Source organism: Ursus maritimus, unplaced genomic scaffold, assembly GCF_017311325.1.
Source record: "Ursus maritimus isolate PB19 unplaced genomic scaffold, ASM1731132v1 scaffold_3, whole genome shotgun sequence".
Classification (NCBI taxonomy): domain Eukaryota; kingdom Metazoa; phylum Chordata; class Mammalia; order Carnivora; family Ursidae; genus Ursus; species Ursus maritimus.
In genome coordinates, this window is record NW_024425563.1 from 33,643,375 (window position 1) to 33,669,385 (window position 26,011).

The following is a 26,011-nucleotide window of genomic DNA, read 5'->3' on the forward strand; positions in this document are numbered from 1 at the left end:
TAGTACAATGATTGTTAATGATGGTGTTTACTATATTTTCCTTATTATAAAACATTGAAGGGGATTTCTTCAATTTTGAATTTGGATAAAGAGAGTAGGCACATCCTTAGTAGATTAATCACACTCTGGAAAATAGCTTAAAATGTAAGAATCTATGCAGTGTTGATCCTCTATGGCAAGGTGTCTGATTGTCCTTAAATTTCACTTTTTGCCTTCATCTATGCTTAATAAATACATGAAGTGAAAAAAAAAGCCTAGATTTCTTTAAATAGAAAGCATACAGTTTTCGTGTTTCAATCTTTATATACTTGTTCAGTAAATTGCACAGTTGCAAATGGAATCTATAAATAGTTAACAGAATGCGATCATCTGGTTCTGAACTGTGTTGATATTTAGGATAACACTACCTATCAAATTTATATTCAAATAAGAAAATCTCATCACATTAAAGTATTATTTACATATTCATATACTCTTTCCTTCAGGCAAAGACTCTAGCCTTTCTTTACAGATGGATCTAGCAATAAAACATAAAAACAAACACAGAGAAAGAAATTGAAGCATTACATAGGAACCAGTAACATGTATCATTTCTCCTTCTCAAAAATTCCTACCTATCAAATCTTCAAGAATGTTCTTAGAAACTTAATAATTCAGAATAATTATGAAAAAAACACAATCGTAAAATAAAAAAATAAAATAGTAGCAAAATAACCACATCTAATTTTTTTTTTACCTATAAACATTTTATTGTTTTATTTTTTCCCCTGTAAACATTTTAAAGAATTTCAAAATCCTTGGGTTGTCTTTTATGAATACTATGTCATAATCGCCAAAATACCATCACAATATCAGAAAAACAATATTACTCTGGCTACATTAAAGACTACCTATTCCTGTTCTATTAGGTGGCATATTCCTCAGTCCTTAAGAATCTCTATTATTAATAGTGTTTCTTGTTAGTTATTGAGATAAAAGGCATACTTCAAAAGAGGCCTCCTTTAAGAAAGTAAGATGAAAAACATGGAAAATTGTAAATAAAAAGAAGAGAAGGAGAAGATAGAAAGTAGGTGAATAATAATGACTGGAAACAGGAAGAGAGATAAAGAATAGAAAGACTAAAAAACAACCAAACAAAAAACCCTTAAAATTGAAATAAAAGCTTCCCTAGTTCTCTCTCCCTCACAGTAATGTATGCCTTCAAAATCCATTGCATCTCATTTCCTTAAGGTCCTAATCCTAGTCTTCCAAGAGAAAATATTTTTTTTCTAGATATTTTATTTTGATCTACCTTTTGCAAGCATCTGATATGCTTTTTTATGCTTATAGATCCTTATTGAACTTAGCCATGTTTTGTAATAGAGGCAGAATGTGGAGCTTCTAAAGTATCTATTACATTTCTAAGACCTCTTGATTTTCATGAGCTTCAAAACCTTTCCAGATAGTTGATTTTTGTAACTTCGTATGATAAGACTTTTAAATATCACTGTAGATTTGTGTTTTGTTGCAGTTTTGTTGGAAGGCAGTAGGTCTCATGCTCAGTAACTGGTGATGGTACCTGGTGTCTTGTCCTGGCCCTTGAAATTATCTCAGACTTCAGATCCTTAAGAATCTACTGGCTTAGTGTTTATTTCTAAAGTTACTTTAACTCTTTACAGTCAAACAAATATATGGACTGTATTATGAAAGTCAAATTATGCTAACCCCCTTCCTTCTTTTGGTCCCTACGTCCCAAAGAAAATCACTTTCAATTCTTGTAGACCTAGTGTCTAGTATTTAAGTCCATATTTCAAAGTTATATGTATAGACTGCTTTTTTCTTTATTTTTTTCTTTAATTGGAATATATTTGACATATAACATTGTGTAAGGTTAATACAGCATGTTGATTTGATACATTTATGTATTATAATATGATTGTAGTGTTGTTATGATTTTTCTTGATTAATCAATTACAAAATAATTTGCTCCCCATAAAGGATATAAGCATTTTCATTTTTTACACCTCTTTCTTATTCTCCCATCCTCCAAATTAAGTCATATTTCGATTTTTGTACACCCTTTAAAAAATATTTTTATTTTGAAAATATTTTAGATTTACTGAAGAGTTATAAATAATAGTATAATTCCTATACATATGTACCCTTCACCTAGGTTCCCCTAATGTTTGCATCTTACCATAGTCAAACCGAAGAAATTAATGTTGGTAAATACTGTTAAATAAACGAGACTTCACTCAGATTTTACCAGTTTCCGCACTAATTTCCTTTTTCTGTTACAAGATCCAGTCTAAGGTACCACCTTGCATTTAGTTGTCATGTGACCTTAATCTCTTCTGATTGGTTACATTTTCTTCATTGTCCTTGTTTTTCATGCCCTTACCACTTCTAGAAAATACAGAGGTTCCTCTGCTACAAGAGAAGGCATTGCCTACAAGCTAGCAGAGTGCACACTTGATGAAAATCAGGCATTTACTCAAAGATCTAAACACGTAGGTCAGTGGCCCAGATGCCATGTTGCATGTTAAGGCCCAGAGAGTCTGCTGTTTCTTATGTGAAGACTTATTTTTTTTTTTAAAGATTTTATTTATTTATTTATTTATTTATTTGACAGAGATAGCCAGCAAGAGAGGGAACACAAGCAGGGGGAGTGGGAGAGGAAGAAGCAGGCTCATAGTGGAGGAGCCTGATGTGGGGCTCGATCTCATAACGCCGGGATCACGCCCTGAGCCGAAGGCAGACGCTTAACAACTGTGCCACCCAGGTGCCCCAAGACTTATGTTTTATTTATTCTGGTTGAGATACAGATTATATTGCCTTTTCAGTGTATTCCTTTGAAATGATGAGCTTAGCATGATACACTGGATTTTCCATCTTTTCATTTTCAAGCCCATTTTGCAGGCTTAGAAACTAAGAAACAGTGACAAATAGTTGATGCTCAGCAGCAGCTCTGCAATCAGAAAGGATTCCCAGGCACTCCAAGGAGAGATCATCCTCTTCTAGACCTTAGAGAAACGGAAGATAAACAAAAGTTGTAAGCAGAGAAAGAGGGAGGCGAGACACATCAGAGATTTACTTGAGGTTATTTAATCCCATGTATAAGTGCTCGTGAGAGAGCTTTTACGGCCAGCATTGTGATCGCTATGTGGCCCCCAGATTTGCCCATGTACAAATAGTCTCGTCTCGTATCGTGATAAATCTATGAGGAAGAATGTGTGAAGATCCTGGGAGATCATCGTGTGTTAATCATTTCAGTTATTTTTATGTAGGTAAAGTGGAAGTTGGTCTTTGAACACATTGCAAATCTCTAGCCCGCATAGCAACACTCATGGGCAGGGTGCTCATTTGTTCTTGTTTCATAAGGATGAAGTCTTTTACTTTATTAGAGGAGAATGATTTTTGTATTCAAACAGAATAAGGTCAATTTACACTTAATATTAGTAACTAATTCATATACATTTTACTCATTTGCCCTAAAATATATGCTACTGGATAATGAAAAGGCAGTGTTTGTCCTTCAGGCATCACCCCCTTTATAACCTGCCTCTTGGCCTTAGAGAAAGCACTGTAAATGAAAGAGGGAGTCTCCTCATTTAATTTGATACATCAGGTCATCATCAAAATATTTATTTCCCGATCTTCCCACACAGAAGGTGACAAAAGGTTAATAAGAACGCAAGTGGAAAATAATTAAGGATGAAAATATATACAATAAAATGCAAAACAAATCAGAATAAATAAAGTTTAGTGTGACTGTTAGGTTAAGATGTCTTGATACTCCAAAAATAAAGTGTTTTTTTTTTTTCTCTTTTGAAGGACAGAAGAAGCCTGATATGTACAGTAAAGCTATTCCTTACTGGCACAGCTAGGAAATAATTTAAAGACAAATGATAAAACAATAACCAGTTTCTTCAGAATTTCCCAGAACGCCCTGCCTTTACTCTTCTTGGGCAATGTCATAGGCAGATAATACTTTGCTACCACTTTCATCTTATTTCTCTTTTTAAATTATTTCCTAGGTTTCTTTTAAAAAAAATAGGATTAGATTTGTCTGTAAGATCAAGGAATCAAATACAATAATGCCAAAACAAGGTAGTATTTACTTCCCTTTTGCATAGAGTAAGTCTAGAGATAGGTAATCCAGAGTCTGAAGGACAGCCTCAGGAAATACTCAGGGATTTAGAATCTGGCTTGCTTTTACTATCACCTTCAGCTCGTGGCTTCTGCTTCCTGGTTCTCTTTGAGGCTGCTTAAGGTTCAGTCTTCTGTGTTGTGCTGCATTCCTGCCGGCAGGAAAGAGGAAGGCAGCTGGAAAAGGTCAGGACTCCTCCCTGTAAGAAAAATTCCTGCAAGTGAGAAACATTTTCAGTGAGTCCTATTGGTCAAAATGTATTTACCTGTAAACTACAAGAGAGGGCCAGGTGATTTAGTCTTTTAGCTGTGGTCCAGCTACAAATCAGGCATTGCAATTATGAAAGAGGAAAGGGAGAACAGGTACTGAGGGACAGCTATGCTCTCCAGCATGCTAAAGCTGTTAGTGTAATGGAGGGGATATTATGTGGTAAGAAGAAAGTATTTGTGCAGAGTTTATAATTTTTATCAGAAGAAGTTCGGGTGACTGTGTGTATTGTGCTCCAGTCTAAGAGGATAGAGTAAAATGTAGTCAATATCTATACATGTTTAGATAAGCTAAAAATTTCATGACTCCGATAAAAGTAGATTAGAAACATACCAGACCCTTTAGTTTTCTGCAAATTATAATCTCCTAGAATAGTTTTCCCACCAGCATCAACCTTGGATGCTGAGAACCTCGAAAATTAATTTAAAGGTAGATGAAATTCAGATTTAGGGTGGATCTCACCTGAGAACAAAATAAAGCTAGTTTTAAACTATTCTTGGGAAAATAAAGAAATGTCATTCATAAAAGGCTGTGTCTTTTTGTTTCTTTTGTGAAGTTTCTTGGACATGAAACAAGCTTTTCTGAGCATCCTGAATGTAGATTAATAAAAACATGAGTTAAGTTGCCCTCAAAGTACAGAGGCTTAAAAAGGAAATAAAACTGAACCAAATAGATGTGAGATTTGTTTAAAACCAAAATGTGTTTTAAATGCTCCCTATGGGAAGTATGTTGCTTTGCTTCATCTACTCCCTCATGCTTGCTCTGCTATCAAACGTTTATGGAGCACCCTTGATTAGCCAGGCTCTTTTCTAGGAACTGGGGACTGCAGCGAAGGAGACTTGGGATTTGTAATCCGGCAGGGGGACAGAGCCTAAATAAGTAATTAACTGCAGTTGTAATTAATTACAAAAGAGACATGTGGGGTGCAAAGAGAGCATATGAAAATACATAACAATGTAAAAAATTGGGGGGAAAAAAAACACTGATTAGGAACAGCATGAAGTTGATGAAATGAGTGTATTTACAATCATGAGCTCATTGTAGACTTTATGTTTAAGCCAAAGAAACTATATGAAAAGTGAAAATAATAAAGTAATGATATTTACAACAGTGACAAATTTATAACTAGGTTTCCCCAATCAGTTGCATCAATCAAGATTTCTTTATGTCTAACTTCTTTATAACAGAAACATTTGGAAAGTGGAGAGACCACAGTCAGAGAAATAATCTAAAATCCTTCATCGATAGTTCCACAATTTATTTAACTTTACAGCACTGTCGAAATCATATTTTTCTCTTTGTAAGAGTTAAATGTAAGTGTCTAAGAAAGTTTACAGACAATATTTTACTTAATACAATAAGGAGGACTTTGACACGTAGTTTATCAGGTATCAATCAAACTTATAAACCTAATTGATAAGTGGAATAAAATAGTAATGGTCTTTAAGGAGAGAGGGTGTATGGTAGGAAAGACTCTATAGTGTTTTATGGACTGCTAAGTCACCACAAACAAAGGCTGGGTTAACATTCGGCTTTGCATATGTAACAACTCACCAAAATGTAACATTTTGTTGAACTTGATCTCAGGCTATTTAAAATAAGTGAATAGGATTAAGAACTTGTTACAAGATGAATATTCCTTCTTTTGTAAGACACACAATCTATTTTTTTTTTTTTTGTTTCTCTCCCATTCTCAGAAATTATTTGTCATTGTTACTAGACTCTAGTATGGTAATACATCAAGGTAAGAGTATTAATAAGGATATATCTGTGATGATATGCCAGCTTTTACTTCAGAGACTGGAATACTTTGTGTATAGTAGTCAATTATAATTATTGATGCTGTTCTTTTTGACACAAATAAAAGGCTCATGTAATGGCACAGTGGGAAATTAGAAAGGAGATTAAACCCTGGATATGAAACAAGAGTCTGAGAGGAAGTAAAAGAATTCTCAGAGTTGTGGAAGGAGCAAACCAGTGGACTCAAGGTCAGAGAAGATGCCATCTATAAACCCAGTCTCAAACTGTGAATGCTGGGGGAAAGGGGTGGAAGGGAGAGTATTACAGATACAGGAGAGCAGCTGTGTAGGGCTCTAAATGTTAGCTGCAAACTCCAGGGAGCACTATTCACATACACCACCAGGTGTGTAGTACCTACCCTCCACAGCCTTTCCTGGTGTCCTCAAGCCTGTATTAATGTCAGAGGCAGGTGTCTGCTTTGAGATCTCCAGAGAGGCAGGAAGGGAGGGCAACAAAAGAAGTAAAACAGACATTAAAAGTTTCTAAAACACTAAACACCATTTTTCCAACATTGCAGGCAGACTGTAGTGTGCGTCTCAGTCTTATACCTAAGACATAATCTCTCCTTCATAAGTAAAATTTTCTGTAGTGGGCAATGGTTCTTATTGGAGAACACTAGACAACATAAGTTTGAATCCAAAAGTCCAGTGGTAAGAAGTCCAGTTGTAAAAAATTAACTCCGTTAGGGGCGCCTGGGTAGCGCAGTCGTTAAGCGTCTGCCTTTGGCTCAGGGCGTAATCCCAGCGTTCCGGGATCGAGTCCCACATTGGGCTCCTCCTCTGGGAGCCTGCTTCTTCCTCTCCCACTCCCTCTGTTGTGTTCCCTCTCTCGCTGGCTGTCTCTCTGTCACATAAATAAATAAATCTTAAAAAGAAAAAAATTAACTCCGTTATGTCCATCTACCTTTTCCCAGTCAGAGGTCTGTGCACTGGAACCTCATCACTTGGCTCTTGGGTATAAAAAGGCTTTTATTATACTAGAAGTCAACATTTAAGGACAGGATAAACAACCAAGAAGAATTTGATGCTTCTGCCGGTAGAGAAATTTTTGGAGCTCTGTGAAAAGAAAACTCCCAGTCTCTGGGAGGCTCTGTTGTGTGTAAGAGATTGCACTGTGTTTATTTTATGGACAGTGGGAAACTTAAAGCTCATCCCCTTACTCTCTTTGCATTGGCTTCTGGAAAGCTCAGTGCTACATTTGTCATCTATCTGTAGCAGATGTAGAGGCCAGGACAAATTCATTTCTGCATTCCAGTCTAGCCTGTAGCTTTATGGATAGCTTACTTTTATTTCCTTTGCTCCAATTTTCTCAACCATTTTTAAAAACCTGTTTTATCATATTTTTGTAAACTATTACAAAACCATCATTCATCAGAGTGAAGTATAAATAAATCCATGGTTAAAGAAGTGTAGGACTTCTCTATAAATATAATAAATACAATAAATCTCAAATTCAAAGATTGGTTTACATCTTTGGGTCTATTGAAAGGAAGAAAATCATTATTTTTCTTATTTAATGTTAAAGGCTTGCTTCTATTTATAAATAATACAATAATAAATTATACACACATGTACACGTTCATAGCTTCTAATCACAATTCTAAAGTGCAAAACACTCTGAAAACCTTTTCTGTTTTGCAGTTAGTTTTGTACAAAACATGATCTGAGTTGCCATAAAACTGAAGTTCCTAATTTATCCCAGGCAGTGTGAATATCCTTAAATTTGTCTGAACAATAAAATGCCTTTAATTATAGGGTGCTGTTTCAGGCTCTGTGCTATGGAACATATAGTAGATGCACACTATTTCCTATTTATAAAGTTGAAAAATTATGATTTCTAATATGATTGTGGATAAGGAATTGTGGGCTTTTACACACAAATGTACTATCTGTATAGTTTTGAAAACCATTCTTGTCACATGTCTAAAGCAATTTGAGGAAGTGTAACCCTCTCCCTAATTTTTAAGTCATGATAATTTTTTGATAGGCAAAAGAGAGATCTTAGACCTTTTTAAACTTTCCAGGGTAAGTTGTTCTTACCTAGTTCTATAGCTTTAAAGACCACTTGCCATTTAGTCCCCTTAAACGCGTGATACTTCTCACTGTGAGGAGATGTGCCCTATTGCTTCTGTTTTAACCATGAGATGTCTGCCCCAACGCAGCCAGTAAGTCCAGTAAAACATAGACCAGAAGGAAATAGCAATGTCATTACATACCGTAAAGCAGAGGTCCTTTTGTGATGAATTAGAAATATTCTGTTGGTGCTACCAATAATTAGTTCTCTGAGAAATTACCTTAATTTATACGGAAACTTAAAGGGACATGATGTAAGTTATTGAATTAGGAGAAAACTTTTAAGAGGTAGGGTGCCAAGTTCCAACTTCTACCATATGAAGGGAGTGGGAGAGCATTTAATTTTTATAATGGAGATAAAACTTTTAAAACAAAAGTTTTAAGCACGTCTATGCACTCAACCCTGTGCATAGCACTTTACATTTATTATCTCATTTAATCTGTACATCACACCTGAGATAGATACCAGTATTATTATTTGCATTTCACTGGTGAGTAAACAGGCTCAGGAAGCTCAGTGAGCCAATAAGTAAGAGAGGCTTCTTTCAAGTTTAAGTCAGCCTCCCCCAGGGGTCATTATGCTATGCTGGATTTATTTACGTTTGCTGTCTTTCAGTGAGGGGCTAGGCAGCAGAGACAGGAGAGGAAAAAAGTGATTATTTGTGGTCACACAGCTGGCTGTTGTTTTATCCTTGATAAAGGTATATCATGAATGACAGGTTCCTGACCCCTGAATAAAATATTTAGCAATTGTCTTGTCTACCTAAGAAGATCATGGAATATGGCATGAAGAGGAAGAAAGTCTATTTTGAATAAAAGGAACGAATAGACCTCTGGTACTCCTAGATGTTGCATCTGGGAAATGGTCAGTGGAGCTTGGGCTGCACTGGGAAGCTTATGCGATTTTACAAATGTGTCACAGCTACAGCCCAGGGAGAGTGTACGATCCCGGATGCTGCAGGTTGTCTCAGTTCTTATTCTCAATCCACTGCTCCCACTTTACCATGAGGCTGGAAAGTCGAGTACTTGATTTTCAAGTCTCCCTTGCAGCTAGAGATACACAGGGCACCCAGTTCTGGCTAATGAGAAGTTGGGTGAAAGTCTGTTGGTTGGGGCGGGGGGGAGCTTCTCTTTCTAAATAAAGGGAGAAAGCCCTTTACCCTTCCGATTGCTTTTTCACTTGAACTTGGACGTTATTCCTAAATGTGTAGTAGATATGTTGTGACCAAAAGAATCACGGAAATGCTGGCCAGCTGCTACCTTCCTTCATAAACTGCTCTTTGTTTAAACTTGGAGTTATTCAATGTCTTGCAACCCAGCTATTCCTAATTAATACATGCATCATTTTATCTTTCTTCTTTTCCACAAATAGAATTATGCCTTAGGTCAAGTTTCAGAAGTATGTGATATTAAAGGTTATTTGATTTCATGTTGACAATTCGTAGTCCTCCATGAACTCTGTGCAGCCCCTATGTTTATGTTTCAGGCACGGTAGGTGGTTCCCCCTTGCCTCAGACATGCCAGATCCATCCTCTCTTCTGTGCCTTTGCTTAATGTTGTTGCTTCTGCTGGAAGACTTCATGGTTCTTCTGAACTGTCATATCCACCATGAAGTCTTTTCTTGGTCTCCCAGGACCTTCAGTGCTCTGTTCATATCTTCCTGTATGTCACCGTAACATTCTATTTATACCTTTATTATAATACCGATTCTTTGTATACTTCGTATAGTTACTGTGCTTACACATGTTTCGACCATTAAACTGAGCTGTTAGAGGTCAGGAATCATGTCGTATGTGTCAGTAAATATTTTCTTGTTGGATTTATAAGTTGATTAATTTCTTCCTCCATCGAGCCCCCCTAAAACTTTATTTTTACCTCTCTTTGGCACATGTCATTTACTCTCCTTATACCATAACTCATTAATGGGCTACTTAGAGGCATGAATTCTATGTTATCTTTGTGTTTTCCCCATATGTTTAAGCTAAATTCATGTTTGATGAATTGAATTGGACTGGTAATAGTTAATACATTAAGCTTATCTTAATCATCATGTTAATTGCGACTTCCCCTCCAGGGTGGGGGTGGGAGGAGGGATAAGGGATAAACTGTTAAGTATCCATTTCACTGAAGGATTTAAAAAAAAAAAAAACTCTCATATTTAAGTTAAAAGTGAAAAATTAATTCACTATAAAAGGAAAACCAAGATCCCACATTCCCTGATTCAGAAGTGTTTGAAGGGTATAAAAGAAGAATCTGTTTTCAAGAACTTTCTAGTTTCCCCTCTCTAGTAGTCAATCCAATTCAAGTGCAATTTAATAAGTTAATTGCAATATGTGATTGACAGAAGCAGGGGACAATGTCTGATGTGAGGACTTCTCTATAAAAAAATTATGATAATAACTAAGGATCCTATTATTTCATTAAGGACTCTATGTCTTGGCTGATGCACAGCAAGACTTTCTCAGAATTTACCTTAGAAGTGATTGATATCGAGCCTGTATTCGCTTGTTATATCACCAAACCAGAAATGGAGGGAATGTTGATCAAGATCAGTTTGAACCTTAACTATTATGAGCCTAAGGGTCTAAGATGGAAACAGTATCATGTGGAAATTTGGTTGAAGCTGTCACTTATCCTGCCAGATTTATTTAGGAACTGAAGCATAAGAAGGTAATAAGCAATCATGAAATGTGCTAGATAAAATAAAACTTATAAAAAAGCAGTTTCCATGATAAATAAGCAAAAAAAAAAAAAAAAAAGGCAGGGGAAGAACTTTCATTATGTAACAAAAATGAATTCAGAGTAATGAAGGATTTAAGAAAACTCATAATTTTTTAAAAAAAAGAGTTGTCTCTCTGGACACCAAGAAGCTTTAGTTTTAAGTATTTTCTTTCTGAAATAAATTAAAATGAAGCTATGCATTAAGAATGCATCTATATTGATTTTTCCAAATGTCAGATAATAACTAAGATAGTTTAGATTTTTAATAAATGTTCTTTTTAACTGAACTTTTATTATGTGAATTTTAGTAGCTTTAAATCAATATTCTAAACTGATTTTTCCCACACGTTAATTTTCTATAAAATGTTATATGGTGGACTAGCTCTTAAATTTTAATATTTTATAGGATTTAAGAAAACATCTTATTGAATGTAAAACAAATGAGGAATATAAAAATATTTTCCACATATGAAAGTATTTTTTCAATAAAATAAACGGAAAAAATCATGTTGAGTGGTACTTATATATAAAAATGAATTGTTATATCAAAAAACTTTCTAAAAAAAGTGGAAATAACTCAGCCTTCATTATGCAGCAAGATAGTTCCCTATTCATCTAGCCTAAACATTTACAGTAACTGATTTATTCAGTGTTGAAAATCAAATCTATGGCAGTTCAGATAATTTCTCTGCATTAGGAAAATGAATAAATTAAAAGTGTGCTTCAGCAATTTAGTCCTCCTAAGCAGAGATTCCGCCAGCTCGGTAGAAGATGTCAAAACCTGCTGGTATCTAACAGAGTCAACTCCAAGTTTGTGTATCCCGGTCCAGTCTACCTTTCCATCAGGCGGTACATGTGGAAATAGAAAAGCAGCTCTCTAATTAATCAAAGTCAGATGTGCCTGAACGCCTGGAGTTGCTGCTGATCCTTGTCCCAGCTTCTCCCATGTTCTCGCTCTATGTTTTTACCTTGAAAACTTCTGCTCTGAGCTGGGAATGCCTGAAGGGCTTGCACGGTAAGTCAATGTGAAATTATCTCAGCAGGAAGAAGTTGCTTTTCAGCTTAAATGATTTAAGGCAGCAATTTTTCACACTCTCAAACTCTGACAAACGCCCAGATTGCCTCTCATGTCTGACTTCAAAATATTCAAAGAAAAGCTATTTTTATTAAAAACACTCTAGAGAAAATTGTATGTCACTTGTTCTCTGATATAACTTCATTTCTCCTGACAGTGACAATTTTCACCTCAGTACAATTTCTTTATTTTTTTCCAAAGCTAATTCTGCTTAATATTAGTATTTATACAAACTCATATCAACTTGTCTCTGTGAAATATTCAAGGGTGTCAGGTAAATGTTGCTCACTGTCATTCATCTTCTTTGGGTGTTCAAAATGATCAATCGATTTAAAACTACACTTAGTTACTTTGGATATTATTGTTTTATTTGTGAGGGAGAACTTAACAACTGTTAAAACCCTTCATTTGACAAACCTGTCTGCATACTGCAAGGATTTCCAAACTTGATGGCACGTGTCTGTTGCCAAAGATAGTAAAAGTTTACATTAATAAATCTGTTTGTTCTATGCCTTTAAATAAAGCAGGTAGTACAGTGCATGTTTTGTCTTATGCTGCTTACATGTTAATAAGATTACAGTGGATGTCATATTGCACTGAAACATCACATTTGCTTTATTATGAATGCTGGCAGTGCAGAAACATCACATTATAATCACTTCAAAAAAGAAATATATTCTGCATATTTTCATATGTGTTTATAATTCCACTAAACCTCAGCAGAATCAAACTCAGTAGGGACAAGAATGACAGAAGGTTTAATGTTCCAGAGCCTGCTGAAATCTTGGTGCATTGATATATAGCAGAATAGTTAATATGTATAAGGTTACTTGTGGCCTGTGACCTCAAAGCATATCTTCTGGCCTTATCACATTTCCATGAGAAAAAAATAACCACTGGCATGTGAATTTTCCACAAATAATCTGGAGCTTTTTTAAAGGGTTAATTTTATTTTTAACTGTGAAAGCCTGAAGTGTTTATAAAGGTAAAGTGAGCAGTAACCATTATCCAGCTACTGTAGCAATGGAGCAAACTCCTTTTTAAATAAATATACGTACCAATTTCCTACAAGTATGCTTTTTATATTCCACTAAATGTTTCATTTCTAAATACAACTGGATCATTTTTATTTCATTTATATCTGTTACAAAGAAATCAAAGAAAGAATTACCTTGCAGCTGCCTTCTACACACAGTGCTGGGGTCAGGTCAAAGGAAGCACATCAAGTACAGCAGAGAAGTACGTCTCATAAATTTCAATGTTACAACAATGCCATACACAGCTCCTACACCAGCACCCCTGCCTGAGAAGTCGTCATCTCTTCCTGTCTTTGACTTGTAACATTGTTTTCTGTTTGGAAGTCACAACTACTTTGATTTCACTTTGCTTCCTTGAGTTTGATTTGTCACAGTTTTTAAAAAGCTCAAGGAAGGGAAAAATGATTTATATTTTAAGATACATGTGAATATAACTATATATTCCTCAATATTGAAGAAATTTTAAGAAAATTTGCAGAAATATGAGATCTGTGCGTAGCTGATAGCGTAACCTAAGCAATTGTTGAAAAGCCAAAACTTTACTGGCAGAACAATTTTGTGTGTGTGGGTGTGCACGTGCACACGTGTACATGCAAGATGCCTCTCAGAAGGGCTTAATAGCTTATTATGGGTTAAAATTTATGTGGCATTTTAAAAATAGGAGTATTTAATAACAATTTGCAGGCTAAGTATACTGTTCCTTTTGCATTTTCAAAAGAAGCCATGCCCTAATATTGTTTAGGATTTCTGTTTCTAATAAAAGCAAAAACATTGTTACATTCAAAATGTTATATTCATGAATTGGTTGATTAAATGGCTTGTTTCTATTTTGCAGTATGTGCATACACGTGGGAACAAAGTATAAGATGTACTTTCTTACTAAAATATTTACAACTTTATCTCATTGTATATTTTAAGTATGTTATGGGAAAATAGCAATTGTTTATCTGAAATATAATTATCTTAGATATATACCAATGAAAGTGGTATTGACACAAAGGAATATCTCACATTAAACTTTAGACTTAAATAAAATTTCAAAATGTTGCCCTTCTAAATTATTTAGGAATTATATTATTTACAAAAGTACATAATTTGCTAATTTAAGATCCCATAAATAATATTGCCAGTTGCTCATTAAAATAAATACTTTCTATAAAGGGACATATAAATGATAATATGCAAATATATGGATTAAATCAAATTATATTTATATTTATTATCTTTTTATATATATCTAGGATTATATTGGTTGTTTTACCAAAACCATTCAGGGAAAAATATATTTAATATTTTTTGTTTCAGCGCTTTTAAAAATAAAATCATTTATTACTTAAATTCGTTTTTTTATTTCATCCTCATTTAAGTGTATCACATTTGAATACTTGCTTATGGGATATTACGGAATATTTAAAATATGCAATGTTTTAGTGAAAATTGGAAATTGAATGGAACACACACACGCACACACACACACATATCTCTTACATTTAGATTTAAGAAATAATTCAGCAACATCACTGTACGCAATCCTTGGAGTGTACCTTTGTCCCTGAGTCTAGTCTAAACATTTTTGTAATACAAAAAAAAAAAAAATCATCTGGACTTTTTCAGTGTAATCTATGCCAAGAAATCAAGGAAAGTGATAAAAGCTGGAAGAGAGAGTGTGCATTAGTGAATATTTATATTGGCAAGACCTGAAAATTTTATAGAAGTAAAACAAACACAGTGGTTGCTTATTTCTGAGAGGAAATCGACCTCACTGAATTTCTTTCAGGAAAACATTATTGCCCAAAATGATATAAATCTCAATTGCTATCTCTAACAAATTAACTTGAAATGCTGGCAATGCCAAGGAGCTGCATTAAGTTTTCTCTTGTTTATTTTTTCCTAATCACTGTAAAAATCCTTAGTGAAACAATTATTCTTAAAACAATCAGGACAATATATCTCTATAAAGGAGAAAATCGATTTAACAACAAAACCAGATTTATCTCTATTGATCAAGAGGCGTTCAGTGTAATTTTAGTGAATTATGCCTGGCTTTCATTTCCTAGCAGAAATTTTTCAGTGATGCTCCAACGGCAGGTTGCAAACTACTGCATAATCTTTTGCATGCTGTTTACCTGCTATCTTAATTGCTGCTTTAAAAAAACAAAATAAAACATATACAGGAGACAGAACAAAATATTTTCTATTACATGAAACAGTATTACTAATGTTAATAGTACTTTCCTAGGAACCTGATGTCATTTTTTTCAATTCATTAGTAAAGAAATCAGGTCTTTATAAAAGGATTCAGTGTTAAAGAAACAAATCCAAGTTCATCTTATGAGAACAGAATTAGAAAGATTAAGAAGTAACATAATTTTTTCTTCTCAAATAAGAGTAATTTTTAAAGACATTATTAACACGTTCATATCTGAAACTTCTCAAGAAGGGAACAAAAAGAATTGGAGGCAGATAAAGAAAAATTTAGTTATGCTGTGCTGTATGCCCTATAAATTGTGTATACCATTTTGAGAGAAACATAAAAAGGTGAATGTTCTAAAAATATCTTAGAGATGGTATTTGTTGTTTGTTCACTTAAAGACTTGGGTGAATGAATCATATTGGCTCAAATCTCTTTCAACAGTAATAAAAATATCTAAGTGCATTTCGTCAGTGTAGTCTTAGAATATTTCTTGCTACGAAATATTGTACATTTTCTCCTTCTCCTGGAATCATTAGAAAAGCTTATAAATAAAGCAGCCCTTATTTAGGAAAAGTGTGATTAAGAAATTCATATTCATGTAATAAGCTTAAATAAGAAATATACCTGTATACATATAAATACACATAGTTGAAAGATACCTCTTTGTAAATCTTAAGTTGCATTTTAATAAACAAAATAATGTTATTCAATCAGTAGATAATAATTGCCTTTTCTTATTTTATAAATTATAATTTTTACTTTTATTATAAATAATGTAGATAATGTACCTGCTAAATCAAAAGGATAATAATAATATGATTAGGATACCAATGTGAAAGACTAACTCATTTTACTATTTTTAAAATTTGGATTCACAAATTCAGGTCAATTAAGTTGGTATTGCCATGTATTCTTAATAGAAAGTCCATGTTCCACGGCTGTTCAAAAAATATAAAGTAACTTTATTTTGTTACATTAATGATAGCTTAATTGCTGTCTTCCACCACACTGAGAGACATTGGTGGGGTTTTGTGCATTCATGCAAAGGAGTGTTGATATCGGAAACTGTTATATGCAATTCTAACTAAATTTATAAAAAGCTTTATTGATATAAGTAAGATTCTAACATCAAAGCAAAACAGTGTATGAAATATAAGAAAAGAAAAATTTTAATTCCTAACATTGAAATAATATTCCATTGTAATAATTCAATAATCATCCTTTTAAGCCTTAATTAATGGACTCTTAATTAAAGCAAAATAAACAGAATAAATGAGTTTAGAATATTAAATATATATAAAAATATTTCTATTGAAAATTGATATTCATGAGACACTTAGACTAGCAAAAATAAAATTGATAGAATAAATCTAGGCTGATTATAATCATATTTATAACTTGTCTAATAATATTTCAAGTCTAATAACACTAATATGAATGTATTAGAGTACTCGTTATGATATTGAGCTATAACTTTCAAATTGGACAAGTAAAACTTTTAGTAATACAATTTTCTATTAGTTTTCATATAATATGAGTAAGTAATCTAGGATTTCATATTTTAGTGATGATTTTCCCATTATATTATACAATTTTATGATTTCATAGTGAGATAAGCATCATTAAATGTAAGTAAACTGGACTGCTTGTATACATTATGTTTCTTTGGAAAAAAAACTGCAAATACCTAAAGCTTTTTATAAAAGAGGTAGTTCTTAAACTGAATTTTAATAAACCAATAAAATAATGTTATTGTTCAATAGGTAATAATTGCCTTTATATAAACTCAAAAATATTGTTTAGAGTGATTAATATACAATGCTCCATTATGCATCTGGGAGTGTTGATGCATAATTTTTAGTTCTAATGTTATTATGTAATTGAGAGAACATGTTCATTTGCTCTAATACCTACTAAGATGCACTTAATAAAATGAAATGTAATAATACTTGTAATTTAATCTATTCATGGAAGTAATTTTAAAAGTCTACCACTCTCCTTAATGTGGATAACATTCATAATTTATAAAGTGTTGTGATGCAGAATTGACAATGCCATTGTTTTTTACACTTTGAGATGATTCTGCAGCCTTCATATCATCTGCATACCAACCTCAGGATTATCAAGGGCAAACAAAAGATAATTAACACCAGAAACAGGCAAATGCAGGAGCTATCGACTGAGGTTCTCATTTAATGCAAGACTTCTGAAAACCAGAAAATGAAATAACTATAGAAGAGCTTGTCTCTGAAAAAAATATTTCAATATTCTATTCTTTATATAAAACTTCCCCCCACACACACACCTGTTTGTAGAGGTAACTTCACTGATAACATGGTCTCAAGGTGATATAGTCACTATCTATAATAGAGTTAGCAAAGGTCGTTTTTTAAAGAGCGAATTTCAAATTCTCTATTTTATAATTGTAGTTTCTTTAATGCTGGTTATAATCATGGATTTATTTATAATGTGTGTATAAGAATAGAAAATAAACTACTGCCATAACTTCTATCATGTTTTCACATTTACTAACTAGAATACAATAAAAAGGAATTTTATGCAATTAAATAGACTATTCTGATCTTAGTTATAGGTTATATAGCATTATATACAGATATTATAATGTGTTTAAGTGATGATTCCAATTCATCAAAATCTTATTTATATAAAATTATATTACTGGCCGAGAATATGCCACTATCTTACTGCTTAAGTGAAATTATTTATATCTTCCCAACTAAGCACCCTTTAACTTTTCATAAGTCATCACTATTAATATGATTCACATATAGGGCTATTTTCACTTTACAGTACAATACAGGGCAATCATTAAATGTTTTAAAAATTGAACTTCTAAAGTTCTAGAATAATTGTAAAATTATGTTTGAAATAAAGTGGGTTCATAACAAATTCATAGGTTAAAGACTTTTTTAAATGTTAGGCTTCTCTGATAAAGTATAGTGTGATTAATAGTTATATCTGAAGTGTGTAAGTTAGTGACAAACCTCAGAGTTTACAATCATGAAAGGATCATATTGGAGCATGTCATTTTACCACAGAGATTTTTATATAACATGTATAATTACAATATAAGTCTTCTGGAAATAATTATGCATTGCGGCACTTTGATGTAATAGAGTTGCTAGTTCATCTCCCAAACACCATTATTAAGTATATATTCCATAAAACCTCTGCATTGGCAACATGATTGAGGATCTTTATTTCCTTTAGAGTTAAATTTTTTTCTTGTTTTATATTAATACCAACTATCTGCACAACTTTCAAAAGGTGTCAGAGGAGATTAATGTCACTTATAGTTTAATTCAGTTTACATAGAACTTGAGTTAATTGTGCTATATGATTGCACATTAAAATATCAAGTCATTGTCTATAAAAGAATACACAGTTTAAAATAAAATAAATGTCTCTTATACAAGATTGTTAACAGAAACATTTTCATCATATCTCCAACTTCTTTCTACCAGCTCCTTCCCTCCCCGTAAATTTTTCCTGTTGTTATGTCCTAGGGCCCCATCTTTGGCTTTCTACTTACTCAACCACATCTTCTCACACATCCCATTTAATGACCACAGCAAAACCAATCTTCAGTTACCATCTAATGTCCTGGAACTTTCTTCTAAAATTTGGGCCTATTAGTATTTTCATCTAAATGTTCTCCAAAATGAACACATATAAAATATCTACCATTTCCCTTCACTTTTACCACAGTCTAACCAGTGACATAAGCCAAGAATCTATAAGTCATCCTAGATTTCTCTTTATTCTTTACCTAATCAGTCAATATGTCCTACTGTTCTGTATTACAACCATCCTCAGAATGCTTTCTCTTCATTCCCACTGCCACTTATTTAGTATAGGCCATCACGATTTTTGACTTCTTGTTCTTTCAATCTCAAATTTCAGCCTGCCCAGTCAATTCTGTAAATCAGGATCAAACTTTTCTGGAAAGGGCGAGATAGTAAATATTTCATCCATAAAGTCTCTTTTGCAACAACTCAACTTTGTAGTTCCAGAAGGAAAGCAGCCATTAACACTTGTAAGAAGATGGATGTGGCATGCTCCAATAAAGCTTTTACCAAAAAAGGCAGTTGATGGATTTGGCAGATGGGTCATAGTTTCTTGACTCCTGCTCTAAACTGCCCCCTGAGTAAAACTTCTAAATGACAAATCAGATCCCATGGCTTGTTTATTTATTCGTTACTTTTCATCACTTGTAGAAAAAGAAATTCAACCTCTTTAGCATGATATAAAAGAATCTCTGTGATACTGTTTCTACTTTTCACTGCCACTCCCCACCCTGAACCTACATGCTTCATATTTGTTCATTCCCATCAATTTGCAGTTGCCCAGAGCATCATTCTCTGTTTTTGTGTGTTTGCACAAGCTATACTCATTATATGAGGATACAGGAACCTTTTTATTCTATTGTCCCTGCTTTTTAACTCAGGACTAGAACCATGTTTTATTCACCATTGTGTCCCCAATGTCTGGTCCAAAGCCTGCAAGTAGTTTGTTGAATGACTGATGATTGAATAAACATATACGATTTTATAAAGCACATGGGTTTTTAAGAACTAGTTTTGTTTTTTTTATTTCAGCCACTCAAAATAATTAACACTCCCTTTTCAACTGTGTAGTCAGGAATAGTAGCTCACATGTTAGATTTGGACAGTGACCATTCCACTAAAAAATAGAGTTGCTCTGCCCCCATGAATTTAGAATGACCTATGTTTGATATTTAGTATTGTATTTATATGACTAAGAATACAAAAGTAGAAGATTAAAATTGAGGAAGAGGGAATGAGAGAGCCATTTTACAAGCTGCCAAGCTATGAGTTTTGGTGGCACTTCTGTCCCTCTGAATAAATATTTGTGTTTGTGTATATGTTTAAATATATATGTACGCCCTTACCATGCATACTTGATAGATTTTTCAAAAACTGATAATATAAATGTGATGCTAAAACAGTGCATTATTTGGCCTCCTTTGAAGACAAAAATATTATTTGAGGCAACTTAGTGTCATGGATTGATCATTGTGAAGTTAAGTCATAGAATTATAGATGTGAGGAAGTGCTGGGTAATACAGAATTCTGGGCAAATGAACACTCAGTGGCTGAAAGTAGACTGTTCTGGGAATATTACAAATACATTCCTGTATTAACTGAATTTTTTTGTAAAATGCTCTTCTTAATAAAAAGCAAGCATGCTGTTGCCTTTGCATATAATTCTAGATAATGTTAGTTAATAATTTAGTGATTAAGATCTAGGATATGAACTCCTCATTAAAGAACATATGCTAAATTATTGTCAGAAAATACCTCCAAACTTGAGCAAAATGCTAACTTGTTCATTCATATACAAAATATGTATTATCAAGAGATATTCTATAAATTAACTTCTTATTATTAATGTATACATGTTTACTTAAAACATTATTACATATAGCTCTTTTAGTAATTTAAAGACCTGTAAATTTATGTAGCCCAAGCAGAGTGACTCATGGGTGACTCGATCAGTTTACTTAAGATAAATAACCATTGATTCCATTGCTTAATCGTGTATCTGACTATATCAAATAAATTGAACTCTTCTTTTAATCTTGTACTGATAAACATTAGTCTAAGTCAAGGCACATAACAAGGTACATAACTGGTTTAACTGTCTCTGATAAAATGACTTATAATTGTACTGATTTGACTGTATGGAAATATTTAACTAAATTTAAAACTACAGTTTTCTTGATTTTCCTGAAAAATTTTTCAGTCAAGGAGATTTTAATTACATATATACTTTAGTTATCTTTAAAATTTTATTGTGGCAGTTAAAGATGGCCACACATTCTTTGACTCATCTTCCTGCTGGAGCTGGCTCTATTTTCTTTCTTGGAATCTGGGCTGGTCTATGACTGCTTTGATCAAGAGAGTATGTTGGGAGTGAGGCTGTGCCATTTCTTGGACAAGCCTTTAAGAAGACTGGCATTTCCACCTTGGTTTCTTAGAGCCCCATGTTGCCATGTAAGAAGTCCAATTTTATGGAAGAAGTTCATGCTGCAGAAACCACGTGGAGAGGCAGTGGGGATACCTGGAGAGGGAGAGTGGTGCTAATGAGCTCAGCCCTCAACAAGGTTCTAGGGAGGTAAAGAAAGCCATGTGGGACTTCCAGATCAGACCAGCTACTGGCAGAATACAGCCAAATGATGACCTCAGTGATGCCAGTGGATCATGAGAATTGCTCAGCTGAGACCTATCAAAATTTGTGACCCACATAAGCATGAGATGTGATAAAACAGTGTTTTGGACTCACATGTTACACAGCAATAAATCACATAAAACAGACCTGTAAGCATCCTAAATACACAAATCATAATTTATAAGTAATGACTGAAATTATAGGATTAAATAGTATAAAATGACTTTTGTCCATGCAATTCATGTAACAAATAGCTTTGTCTTAGTCCAGAACAACCTCATTTCTCTATTTTAAGAAATCAAAGAACTTGGATGAATAACAGTTATTTAACAGTTATTTGCATGATCTTTTTACTCAAAATGATTCTTATAAAAATTAAGTTTAATATATTTATTTAGAGCTTTATCTTACTCAGCATTTGGTGTAGATTATCTTACCCAAATGATTCATCTATCCCCCTAAGTTAGGCAGGCAAGTATCATTATCTTCATTACAGATACAGGAAAACAGAGACTTGTAGAGGAGATGGCTTGCTTCAGATTGCCCAGCAAAGTGAGCAAACCCATTCTGGAATCCCATTTTCAGAATCCATATTCATTTCTCTTTTAACTTCATCTACATTATCTCTGGTATCAGGCAGCCTATGCGTGAAACTTCTGTGCCAGCATCTTGTGTAAAGTCCGATACATCTCTCAGGAGATAAACCAAAGAGTTTCTTTCATGTGTTAACTCACAAGATTTCTTACAGTGCTAGGAATTTTCTGTCAGAGGACACTTTTCATTTAATATCGTTTTAATGCTGATATATTAACATATGAGACTGTTCTAAGGCTAATTATCAGGGATTTCAAAATAGTAACAGTGTTTGTAAAGAAGGTATTTACATTTTATTTCTGTATTTACTGATTGTGAATTTCAGGGTATCAAAAGTTGGACCTGATTTTCTCCACTAGTTTTCTTTAAAACACCATTACACTTCCCGTACTATATTTATACACACAAAAATCAGCCAGCATGGGAATCAGTCAACTACTAAAACAGGTGGTTTTAGTGTTACAAACCTAAGCTATAAATTCATATCATCATCCAGTTTTCTTCTTGGGTTCTTTTCATTTTTTCCCTTAAAAATTCCCCCTAATATCCCTTATTATTCCGCTGTACCAATATTTTTAGAAAGTGATATTCTTTCTCATTGTTCACGTTCCTTAAATATCAGTAAATTATCATCTCTACCTCTAAGCACTGCTTCGCCATGTTCTATCAAGTGAGATCCTGTAAGCTTTCTTCATTAATTACTGTCACCTTTTCTCTTAATCGTTTTGAATTTTTGCAACTTTCTTTAATTTGCCTTCTTAAATTGGGATACCTAAAATTAAACGTGCTATTCAGTGAGTTTTTTTCACTGTAGCCTTATTCATCTCCTTACAGTATTAATCACAAGATTATTTACCTCTTTTAAGGTTTTCATTTTCAGTCATATCCTAGCTATGATACATTCAAGATAATTTAAATTCTATAGTTGAGGTATAAGCCTTCAGTTACATATTAACTCTTTGAATAATAAATCTTATGTGTGCTAAGACATCAGTAAAATAAATGTTTATGTGACGAAGAATGGGAAAGATTTCTAAGAAATCTGAGAAATACCTTATGTGAAGTTTTCTGAATTAATAGTTTATGAATTGTTGGAGAGTGGGTCGCGTGTCAGGTCATTGGCTTATTTCAGTCCTAGAGAAGTCACTTTTTTGTGTGTTACCAGGGAACATACACATTTTAAAACTTAGCTCTCTCTTGTGGTATATGAATGCAGGTGTGTTTGGCTAATGTATATAGTTTCCCTTCTCCTCAAGACAATAGTGGCAAAAGAAGAATAGTGGCCCTAACTGAATAATATTATAAACAAAAACAAGTATCAATGCAGTTTTCTAACTGGTCGTGAAGGCAGGAAATACTTCTAGTCATCTTCCTATAAAATATCGTACCTGTACACTTTGTCACTTTGCTATTCTTTAATTTTAAGAATTCAGATATTGCAGTGCTGTTAAATATTTGCAAGATGTTGAGAAGCTGGACAGAATCTAATAGTGGGTACAATGGACAAGCATTCTATTTTCTAGAAAAATAGTGTTTCAAAATATTCTGCTGACATCAGAACATTTTTTTTTTGCCTACATATTTTTAAAAAATATTTTATTTATTTATTTGACAGAGAGAGAGACAGCCAGTGAGAGAGGGAACACAAGCAGGGGGAGTGGGAAAAGAAGAAGAAGACACCCAGTGGGGCAGGGAGCCCAATGCGGGGCTCGATCCCAGGACTCTGGGATCATGCCCTGAGCCGAAGGCAGATGCTTAATTGAGCCACCCAGGTGCCCCTGCCTAAATAGTTTTTAAACAATTTTGCATTTTGGAGTGTTTTTTTTTATTCAAAGGCCTTTCTATTTGAGGGATGGTATTCATTTTGATAAGCAGTGACTATCGTCAAGCATAAAATTACTTATGCAGAAAGAGAAGTTCTAAAACTAAGAAGATACATTACGAAAACCAAAAGCAGCATTTACTAAACTTGAGCCAATTAATTAGAATAGAAAAGAGGCTCTACTTTTTTTTGTTTTACTGAATCTCATATGTAATCGTGGGCCTGTGAGAGGAAGAAAGTAAAGTGACCTCTCGTGAACTGGAAGTCTTGTTTGTTCATCCCTGGTTCTCCTCAAACTTATGAGTAGTTGTATTGACCAGCATGAAAATAGATTCTCATAGGGTATAAATTTCTTAAGGATAGTGATTTTGTAAGAATAAGAACTAATACTTATTAAGAATCGTTAACTGATTAAGCACTGTGGTAAGTACTTTCTGTGTATTAACTCATTTAATCATCATAACAACCCTAATTATTATCATTCTCAACTTATAGATGAAGAAACTGAGACACAGAGAGGTTAAGTAACATTCTCCTGTCTGTGAGTAATGTGTAGAGCTGGTAATTAAACCCAGGTGGTCTGGCTTTAGTCTGCTTTAATTACTCTAGTGATTTTTAAACTTGAGAGTGCATCAGATCACTTTGAGGGCTGGTTAGAACACAGATTTCTGGGCTTCCCAACCCCCACCCCTGCCAGAGTTTCTGATTCAGTATGTCTGAAGAGAGGACCAGAGCTTTATATTTCTCTCAAGTCCCCGGGTAATTATGATGTCTCTGGTCCAGAGACCACACTTTGGGAACCACTGCATTGCACTATACCACCGCTTAGGAATTACTCTTGACAAGCCAGATAGCATATAATTTTAGGTTCTATGAAATTTTGCTTTAAGGATTTTTAATATTTACCTTGATCAAAGCAAATAATGGATCGACTTACAGTAATGGTATGTTATAATTAAGCTAGCCATTAGGAAAAGCAAGCAGGCACAAATTCATTCATTCAATAATCATTTATTTAATTGCCAATCATGGGTTTAGGGGCCTGAAATATAATGATGGAAAATTTATTGACCTTGCTCCCAAGAAATTCACTTTAGGGAGACATACAAACGAATACTTCAAAAATAAAGAGTGCTGCAGGGGTGAGGCAAGGAGGTGTGAATTTAAAGGATCAGAAACAGCTTCCCAGGGGAGAGTTTTAGAGTTGTCTTAACAGTGGTACATTTTTCTAGTGCACAGGACATACACAAAGTTACAGAGATGAGAAAGGGCATGTTGAATATTGAAAATTATTAAGAATCTGGTTGACTAAAGTTCATGGTTGAAGCAAGTGGGTGGGAGTCTGAGTAAAGAAAGATTAGCATGAATATGTAGAAATTTATTAAAGCATGATGACTTAGATGAGAAGTCTGTGAGAGGTTTTAAGCAAAAGACAGATCAGTGGTTTTTCTAGAAAGTTAACTCTGGCAAATGCAGAGTTAACAATGATAAAACCTAGAAGTGTTTGGAGGACAGTTTAAAGCAAGAAGGAAGGAGGCAAGGAGGCCATTCCAGGCAGGAAAGGATGTGGTAGTGATCTAAGATATAGTAGCTATGGGATTTGAATAGAAAAGAGTAGATTAGATAAATAAATCGTGCCTGAATGGTGTTATTTTAAGTATATACATATTTTAACTCACTTAATACTTGGAAGAAATCACTGGATTGGGTATTACTATTTTCTCTGTCAAACAAATGAAGAAACTGAAGCACAGAGAAACTATCGTTTTCCCAAGGTCACACTGCTGGTCAGTGGTAGAGTCGGGCTTTGAACGCAGGCATTCTGGTTCCAGAGTCCACCTTTATAACCAGGGCTGGTGATGGACAGGATATGGAAAGTAAGGGAAAAAGAAGGTGTTTGGAGTACTTCCCATGCCTAGCACATATTCAGGCCAGTAAATATGTCACAATATCCAGTGGTTATAGCTTGGCCAGCTAATCCATTCAAGTGGTGATCTAGTGGAATGAATAGGAGACCACATATCTGTTTCAGCAGGTTTCCTTTATTATGACTCTCAAAGGCTGGAGTGAACATGATGCCTAGCAGA

At 33.9% G+C, this 26,011-nt stretch overlaps 1 long non-coding RNA gene across 2 annotated transcripts; it reads right to left on the reverse strand.

Moving 5' to 3' along the window:
• Positions 1-2,762: 2,762 nt before the first annotated feature.
• On the reverse strand, positions 2,763-13,301 carry LOC103676578. Of its 2 annotated transcripts, XR_572162.2 has the most exons (4): positions 13,236-13,282; positions 6,555-6,621; positions 4,205-4,328; positions 2,763-3,002 (listed from the first exon to the last, which is right to left on the reverse strand). It is a non-coding gene; the product is annotated as an uncharacterized LOC103676578 (long non-coding RNA). The 2 variants fall into 2 exon arrangements; XR_005838665.1 differs by lacking the exon at positions 6,555-6,621 and having other exon boundaries at positions 13,236-13,301.
• Between the last annotated feature and the right edge of the window lie 12,710 nt (positions 13,302-26,011).